Genomic DNA, 10,114 nt, shown 5'->3' on the forward strand with positions numbered 1-10,114 from the left:
TAACAATAGAAAGAAAACATGGAATTATGTTTTGTACTAGAACCTAAAGGATTTGCTGATGAATTGGATAAACATAAAGAATCTAGGATAGCTCCAGGATTTTGAATACCTGGATCAATAGTAGTGACATATACAAAGAATAGTAGAAAAGCTATGGATTAATGCGAGAAAATATTTGCATTTATCTCAACCAATAAACAATAATCAAAGTTCTTTGAGCAGTATCTGACACACAGTATTCAATTGGTATACTGTTTTTTAAATTAAAGTAGTATATTTTGCCTAACTCCCTTGAGATCATCAAGACTGAAACTGGCTTATTTATTTATTTATTTTTGGTACTAGGGATTAAACTCAGGGCACTCAACTACTGAGGCACATCCTTAGCCCTTTTTGTATTTTATTTAAAGACAGGGTCTCACTGAGTTGCTTAGTGCCTCAACTTTGTGGAGACTGGCTTTGAACTTGCGATCCTACTGTCTCAGCCTCCAGAACCACTGGGATTATAGGCATGCTAAACTGACTTATTTTTGAACAGTAGTCATGTCTCCTAAGTAGAAAACAACAGCAAGATACCTAAAGTTTAGAATCCTGAACCAGAAAGGTGCTTACCCAAAGATACGACAGCAATTCATTATTCCTCTCTAGAATGTGTATCTAAGCTCCACTGGTTCTTGGCACTTGGGAGGAATCAAGATTCTTCCCTTTGCCTGGATTGGAGGAAGCTGGAGGGATGTCTTGTTTCCCATAGACCACTAGGAAAGGGTGGACTCCTTTGAGCCTAATATATGGCACTAGCCACATGGAGTTCTAAGGCAATTATTGGACTGTACAATGCAATCTAAACAGGGCAGAATTCTAAAAGAGAAATACAGAGAAAAAGAGTACCCAGAGGGAAAAATGCATAAATGCTAGGACACTTTTGCTTTTTTTTTCACAAAAATCTTAATAAGTTATTAAATACTGAATTATTAAATATTCTGTGGGGATATTGTTCAGGAAATTTTTCATAGATCTCCTCTTTTAATCTTTACAACAAATTGTGAATTAAAGTTATTTTCCTAATTTAATGGATAAGAAAGCTTAGACATAAAGAAATTAAATAGAGTGCCCAAGACCATACAATTGGTTATTGAAGAGCTGAGATTTAACCCCAGGCTAAACAGATTCAAGACTTTACGCTATAAAATATGATTCTTAGCCAAAACTTATATTATTTTGGGAATGGGTTATATTGTACATTTGGATAAATGTGGGACATAGCAGTGGTTTTGGGGAGAAGCATTGAAGTTAACTTCATTTGAAGTGTGTCACTATTACCAAGAGAAGATTTGCATATCCTTGTTATATTAGTTAAGGCAACATAAGCTGCTATAACTAACACTCAAATGTACAATAACAGAAAATTTTATTTCTTGCACACATGAAGTTCACAATGAGTGTTCCTAATGGCAACTGGCTCTCCTTTAAGATGGACCTAGCCTATCTTGTGGTTCTTCCATCTTTAACACATGATTTTGAATGTTGTTGTGTTTACTTACATTCAACCAGAGAAAGGGTAAGTGCATAGGAAAATTTTTATGGATCAGTTCTAGAAGTGGCATACATCACCTCATTTGACTAGAATTCAGTCACCCAGCATATTTAATTGCAAGGGAGGCTTGAAAATGTCCATCTAAATGCCCAGTCATTTTGTCTCTGCCACGATTGATCTCATCCATGACATTTCCCACAATGTCATTCTCAAAAGGAAACTGGAACTTTAATTTGAAATTGACATTACTTTCTTTCCTATGTAAAATTTATATTTAGGTCAAATAGACTTTCACATTTAGTTTGCTGATAAAGAAGATATTTTATGTTCATCTTTTGAAAATTAAAGTAAGTAGGTATTCTTTGACAATATTGTCCATAATTTTTTTCCATCACTTTTATTTTTAACTCTAATAGGGAATGATAACTTACAGAAATTTGTAAAGCTTTTATGTTTTTTTAAACCTCACTTAAACCTTAGCTGACAAAACGTTTACCATCTTGTTACGCTTATCTAGTTTACTGATGCCTAAAATCTTATGCCCTATTTCCAAGTATTGCCATTGTTCTAATAATAAATGCTGGAGATGATGTGGAGAACAAGGAACACGTTTACACTATTGGTGGGATCATAAATTAGTACAACCACTGTGGGAATCAGGATGGCTGGGCAAGGAGCCACCATATAACCCAGCTATGCCACTCCTCAGTATTTATCCTGGAGAATTAAAGTCATCACACTACAATGTTACATGCATACCCATATTTATATTAGCACAACAGCCAAACTATGGAACCAGCCTAGATGTCCAGCCTAGGTATCCATGGATAAATGGATAAAGAAAATATATATGTACAAATGTAGTTTTATTCATCCATAAAGAAAACCGTGATTATGGCATTTGCAGGAAGGTAAATTGAACAAGAGACCATTATGTTAAGTGGAATAAGTCAAACTCAGAAGGTGAAGGGACAGCTTTCTCCCATATGTAGAAGCTAAAGAGGAAAAGTTAAAGAAAAATGGCAGATCTCATGAAAAATCAAAGGGAGAGCAGTAGAGGAAAAAAAAAAAATCAAAGGGTGAGAGGTGTAGAGAGAGAGGAAAAAGTGTTGGGGAGTGATATTGGACAAATTATATTGTTATATTGTATATTGTGCATGTACAAATATGTAACAACAAATCCCATCAGTATGTACAACTATAATGTGCTAATAAAAAAGTGGGAAAATATAATTCCAGCTGGGGGGGCGGAGAAAGAACCATATTCTTCTGCTGGATTTAACCATAAGTAAATCTGGCCCTTCAACTTAAGTCTGAGGTCACTCTAAGAAAAAAAGAAAGTTTATACCCCAATTTGGACTGATACACACACACACACACACACACAAAATGCCATTTCACTTGCAGTGATATACAAATTAATGAAGATGATTAGGTGCTAACAAGGTAGGAATGATGATATCTTTCTAGAAAACTCATTAGATTTTTTTTTAACTTCAATTTTCAGGAATATCTCTTTATCTTCTCCAAAATACTTTCCTGTTGCAACATACATTTAACTTTATATTCCCCTAATTATAATAAAAAGCTGAAAAATGGACACACTTAACAATAAGCCAAGATCCTCTCTTGGATGCCCTGACTACACCCCAAAGCAGGAAGCAGTATCTTCCCTTTTGTCCTTCCCTAGCACTTTGTCTGCATTTCTCTTGGTGGACTTAAAACACTTCCTGCCTTACCTTGTGGTTACTTATTTATATACTTTATCTCCCTTACTATTTTTAGGGAAAGAAACCACATCTCATTCTTTCATGGTGGTGTTTTATATATTGCATGAGAACAATAAAAAAATACTACTTTACATTCTTTTTTAAAAATTTTAGCCACAAATATTTCTGAAAATATCAAACCACATAAAAACTTCATTTGCTTTTAGCATTGCCAAAAAATCCATTCATACAACAACACTAAAACAACAAAAATTCATAATCCAGTGGCCTCACAAGTCATAAACAAACCTTTATCGTGCCAAGACTTGGAGTACATTTATGAATAAAGCATAAAGGTGGAACCAGAGAGAGTGACTAACTTTTCTTAGAAAAGTCAAAGACAGATGGACAATGGAATTGACATTTAAGATGTTAACTTGAGGGCTGGGGATGTGGCTCAAGCGGTAGCGCGCTCGCTTGGCATGCATGCGGCCCGGGTTCGATCCTCAACACCAAATGCAAACAAAGATGTTGTGTCCGCCGAAAACTAAAAAAAATAAATATTAAAAAATTATCTCCCTCTCTCTCTCTCACTCTCTCTTAAAAAAAAAGAAGATGTTAACTTGAGATGAAGAAAGATTTCTAGGCATAGAAAACAGCATAAGGAAAGGTAAAGGATTTTCTTTGGGGAGCAGATATTTCCAAAAAAACAAAAATCTTTGAGTTGGCAAGTGGTTTCCATCTGTCTTCAACACTTAGAGCAAAAACCATTATTGAGTAGCATTTTGCTGAGTAAAATCAAAATATAATTAGAAAAAGATGAGTTTTGCTCTTAATTGAAAATTTACCAAAGAATCTTGAACCCATATGAAAATCTTCTATTCCACTGAATTATCATATTTCATATTTATTGCAGGGCTGCATGTTTAACTGAGCATGAATTCTCTGGTGATCAAAGATATTTGGCTAGCAACTGAAGGACTTAACCACATCTAGGGCAGGCTCCTCTCTTCTTTCCAGCATGAACACTCTGGTGTCACATAAAAATAGAAGAGAAGGTTTTTCCATACTCATCACCTTCATAACATTTTACTCCTGTATGATTTCCATAATTAAAACCTGGATTTTGATTATTTTTCCACCTCATTATGTGAATTTAGGTTTTACCCAATATGAATGCTTTGATGTCTAATTTGAATCAGTAAAGAATAAAAATGACAAGAGGTATTTTTGGGGTGGGTATTATGTTTGCCAGCAGAAACTGTTTCTCAGTTCCTTCGATGTCTTGTTTTTTCACTGTGGTGATCTGGTCCTTAAACTAGTTAATTCTACACAAGGGACTAAAAGAATCTTGCTGCACTAAACTGAAAACAAATACAGGACTACAAAGAGGCATTGCCTCCCTTTCTCTCAACCATTTCAACCCTTTTCAGGGCATAGAGCTTGATGACCAGAGCACACGCTCAATGCCAGCCTCCACGTGCATCATGTTAGGCCCAGTGCACTTATGCAAGGCACAACCTGTACATTCACCCACCAGGGCTTGAAAGCATATGGGGAATAAAGCCCTTGAACTTCATCCATAACCATTTACTGTAGCCAGACAAATCATTACTGAACATACTCAAGAGGAAGAACTCCACAAAACTCAACCCTTTCCAAGTTAATCAAAAGTTGACTATTATGGATACAATACTGACAGTTCCAGAAAAACCCAGTCTTAGTGTCTGAGTACAAGTCATCAAAGATGGAAAGTGCTGTGGGACCAAAGAAAGAGACAGATAGAGGATTGTACAAAATGCAATTTGTCAGGGACTTATGAACAGCAGCATGTCTTTGGTGGCAGCAAGACAAGTGGATCACCGTATCCCCAGGCAGGGGGATATATGCTAATCTATATGGGCCATGGTCAACTGGAATGGACTTGGCCTTTCTCATAATCTATTAATATGTCCAATGTCAGTTAAGAAACAGTCTATGCATTAGCAGAAATACTGTTCTTTTTATAGTTATCTTTTATGAACTGCTTGTTAAAGGTTTGTATTTTTCAATACATTTCTGAATATTCATCCTTATATATTATAAAATATGTTAGTTTATCCTTCCAAACTGTTTTTTTTGCAATTAATTTAATAGAAAACCTACAGAGAAAATTATGTCAGTTTCTACAACTTATTTTCAGAACTAATAAAATGTGACTCTAGCAAAACATTCTGATAAATAACAAAGCTATTTCCATGTTCATGGTCAATAGTAGTGTGAGTTCCATATAATGACTCATCCTAAACACAGATGCTCCTTGTAGCCCAACAGTCTTTCCAAAAAATTTTATAAGTTGTAGCTGAATTGTTGAAATTCTTTTTTTTTTTTTTAAATTTAAACTGTTGCTATCCTTCAATTCCTATGACTACTCTCTGTAAGCATAAATAACATCCCTTGAATACCCTCCAACTCTCCTGCTTTCCAGCCCCAGTAAGGAGTTTATCCCACTTATGTTATTAGAGACCTAAAATGATGACAGCCTGCCACCTCATTGCTATCTAGAAAAATTTTAGAGGGAATCTGAACGTCTTGAAAGGAGTAAGGAATGAAGTAAGAAGTTGCAAGGAGCCAACTTTGCCAGCCCTGCCAGGAAGAGCACCTTGAGTTAAGAGATGCCCTTTGATGTGAAAAATGCTGCCCATGTCAGCTTCCTCTGTAAGATAACCTCTTGGAACTCAGCATTTTATACACAGCTGTGTATTAGAATCCCCTGAGAAGCTTGTTTTGTTTTTCCTTTTTAAAAAATATGGAACGCTTCACGAATTTGCATGTCATCCTTGTGCAGGGGCCATGCTAATCTTCTCTGTATCGTTCCAATTTTAGTATATGTGCTGCCAAAGCTATCACGAGAATCTTTTTTTAAAATACAGGTTCTTAGATCCTCTCCTCCAGGCACAGGAATCTGTATTTTTAAGCTGTTCCCTGGTGATTATAAAATAGGGTGGTGAGCATTGCCAAGCTGATAAAAACTGCCTAGCCACCCACTTTTAATGTTTACTCATTGGCCATTCATTCAAGAAGTATTTGCTGAGTGTTCTCATAGAGTTATGTTATAAGATGCAACTTGGTGTGCTGAAAAAATCCTTGGACTAGGAATCAATTAATTTACATTCTGGTTTCATCCTTGTTACCAACTGCTAAATATTTTAACTTTTGTGGGCCTTAATTTCCTTAAGCTTAAACTGAATGATTAATACAATGCTTTCTCCCTGTTAAATGATATTCACAAGTAGACAAAATTTATTATAAATGTAATGGCCCTTCTGTCTTTATCACACATATACAACTTTCTCTCAAAAAATAGTATTGCTAGAAGAAACACATGACCTAGAATCTTTCTATAATTACAGAAATGAAAGATATTTATTTGCTATTTCAGCATGAGATATTTTCCCAGAGAGATCTATCAACTATATAAAAATATTTGTCATATATGTAAGCAGTGTTAAAATATGTCTTTTCTCAAAAATGAAAAAAAAAGTGCATTCCCCAAAAGAAATTGCATCCAAACGTACCTCCCAATGAGTAAAAATAGGACTAAAGATTATATTGAGATCTCCTGGAACATTAGCAGACGTACTGTTAAATATGAAAGAACTCAAAAAAGTCACGCCTTGGAGTCTGGGAAGCTTTGTGGTCAGCTTGTTGTAATTTTCCATCTCATGTTTCTGGGAGGGCTGGCAGTAAGTGTTTCCTGATGGGTTTCCTTCTTTCTTTGCATATTTTAAGGCTATTTCTATCCACTATGAATACATTCATGTATATTTTTCTTATTAAAAATTTTCTCCTGTCTTCTTCTCCAACCAGGCTTCAGGCAGCATTTGGATGTAGAAATGATTCCTTTCCAATTTCTCCTTTCATGGAAAGGGAGTCTTCTCTCTCTAAAGTTGCTCTCCAGTCTTTGTCTCCTTTTCCTTTCCTCAGTTGAAACTGACCTGGAAAGGATGTAATTGCAATCATTTTGGAGTGAACTTCAATTAATAAATTATACTTTCTGGGTATATCTGTATCTTCAGCTTTATTATTCATTGAGAAAATAAAGGCTTTGTCTCTCTGATAATGAGGTACCAGAAAAGGCTTTGTGTGTAGTGAGAACTATTAATGTGGCTCTGATCTCTGGGTGGAGGTAGGCTATCTCAACATGATGTCACATGGCACACATAGCCCAGCACAGCCCTGCTTTCTTTCTTTTTTTAATTTTTTAATATTTATTTTTTAGTTGTAGTTGGACACAGTACCTTTATCTTATTTATTTTTTATGTGGTGCTGAGGATCGAACCCAGGGCCTCGCATATGCTAAGCGAATGCTCTACCACTGAGCCACAACCCCAGCCCACAGCCCTGCTTTCTGTATACTGAACACTGTGGCAGAAGCTGAATTGCCCCAATATCTTGGGGTTGGGGGGTTACTTTTCCCCTCTCCTGCATATTTGTGAGGATATATTTGCAGAGAATAAGTTATTGGAATCTTAGTATTTGGAGACTGAAATTCATCAAAACTCGTGATTAACATTTTTTCTCCTGGTCTATACCATTCACAGGCACAAATTGCTTTTTCAGAAAAATCTCTTTCTCTCTCAAGGGAGGCGGACAAGCATCTCCTGGTGGAAACTGTGATCCAAACAAACTTCCTGAGTACAAACACAGGTCAAAAGAGCTACTTGGGCCAGATCCAGGATTGTGTAGGAACTTATACAATTGATGGATCTCTTTTAAAAAGAGAATACATAATGATGAATAAAACATTAGATGAGAAAGGAAATCACAAATTTTTTAAAAGCTCATGAATACCACAAATGTTATAAAGTTCAAAAATTATCAGAATATTATTATGAATCAATTGCTTGACACACCTCTGTTCATTTTTCCTACCTTTTTTGGCTGTACTCTTTAATTACCTCTTCACTATAATTTTGTAATTATTTTCTAATTGAAGATAATCAAAAAATAATTTGATCTTTCCTCCAGCATAGTTGAGCTAAGTGTTTTATTGGCTTAGAAAAGCTTCTTTCAGTTTTATAATTATTATTAGTAAAGTCATGTTAATTTTTAAGATCATTGTCAAATTTGGAAAAACCTCTTGAGTTTCTTTCACATCTGTGCTATAAGCTTCTCAGGGCATTTAAGTTTTCTAGAACAGAAACTAACTTAAAGTAACCAGACAGTAATTGATGTTCTCGTTGTAGTTGTGTAGAACAACTTTTGAATAATAATTTTTGTGTTATTTTTATAGGTATTGGTATTTCATATTGTACCAGCCTGGGTACAATGAGGAGATAAAACCACACAGTAATTCAATAGGCAAAGCTTAATCAAAACAAACAAAACAAAACAAAAAAACTACATTATCTCGGAGCTGAGATTTGCACAACCAAGACTGAGACACAGACATTGTTGGAGGGTGTGACTGTGAGTGCTGAATGGCAGGGAAGTTGCTGGGCTGCTCACTGGTAGAACTTGCTGGAACTTTGCCCTGTTCAGTGTTGGTGAAAGCTGGTCTGGGGAGGTGTCTCATTCAAGACACTCCTTTGCAGAGTGGTCCTAGGAGCTTACCAGAGGGAGCTGCAGGCTGTTGTGCATTGCAAATGCCAGGCACTGGAGAAGCTGCTGGCACTGCAGGGACCACGCCCAGGAAACCTTATATCTGCAGGAATCTGATCTGGAGATGCTGCATGTGGAAGTCCTCTGTGCTACAGCAACTGTCTCAGCACATCAGAGCCAGTGAGCTCATCTTTTCCCCCTGCAGTGTCTTCCCAGCACCTTCTCATCATGAGGTTTCAGTACCAACTGGCAAAGGAAAATCATTTGCAGGGCTCTGATCCATTTTTCAAAATGCAGTTATAGAAAAGGCAGTACATTATCAACCACACATATGTCAAATTGGTGAGAAATTCAAATATTTTATCATGTGATCTACTCATCTTTACTAGATGAACTGTCAAACAATCCAAGAGCCTTGTTTCTTCCTCTTTTTGAGTTACTCCTTTTGTTATACTTTTGAAAACATTTTGATACCATTTGCCTCTGGATGTGAGAATTATTTCCATCAATTATATTGTTGTTTTTTATCCCTTTTGATTCATAGTCCATTGATTTTTAATATTTTTTATTTGTTCTTATTAGTTATACATGATAGTAGAATGTATTTTGACATATTATACATATATGGAGTATAAGTTCTCACTCTTCTGGTTGTACATAGTGTAGAATTACATTGGTTGTGTAATCATATATGCGCATAGGATAGTAATGTCCAATTCATTCTACTATTTTTCCTATTCCCATTCTCCCTCTCTTCCCTTCATTCTCCTTTATCTAATCCAAAGTACTTCTATTTTTCCCTATTCCTCCCTGAGTTAGCATCCATATATCAGAGAAAACATTCAGCCTTTGGTGTTTTGACATTGGCTTACTTCACTTAGCATGATATTGTCCAGTTCCATCCACTCACTGACAAATGCCATAGTTTCATTCTTTTTTATGATTGATTAATATTCCAGTGTGTGTGTGTGTATATATATATATGTATATATATATACATATATATATACATATATATACATATATATCACAATTTCTTTATCCATTCATCTGTTGAAGGACCCCTAGGTTGGTTCTATAGATTAGCTATTGTGAATTGAGTTGCTATAAACATTGATGTGGCTGTGTCACTGTAGTATGCTGATTTTGAATTCCCTGGGTATAAACCTAGGAGTGGAATAACTGGGTTAAATGGTGGTTCTATTCCAAGTTTTCTGAGGAATCTCCATATTGCTTTCCAGAGAGAGCATTTACACCAATTTCAGTCCCACCAGCAATGTATGAGTGC

At 35.8% G+C, this 10,114-nt stretch overlaps 1 non-coding gene across 1 annotated transcript; it reads right to left on the reverse strand.

The window, feature by feature from the left end:
- Nucleotides 1-6,025: 6,025 nt before the first annotated feature.
- Nucleotides 6,026-6,132, reverse strand: LOC125618203. Its single transcript, XR_007349461.1, has one exon. It is a non-coding gene; the product is annotated as a U6 spliceosomal RNA (small nuclear RNA).
- Nucleotides 6,133-10,114: the final 3,982 nt, after the last annotated feature.

The sequence above is a fragment of the Marmota marmota genome, unplaced genomic scaffold (assembly GCF_001458135.2).
Source record: "Marmota marmota marmota unplaced genomic scaffold, marMar, whole genome shotgun sequence".
Taxonomy (NCBI): domain Eukaryota; kingdom Metazoa; phylum Chordata; class Mammalia; order Rodentia; family Sciuridae; genus Marmota; species Marmota marmota.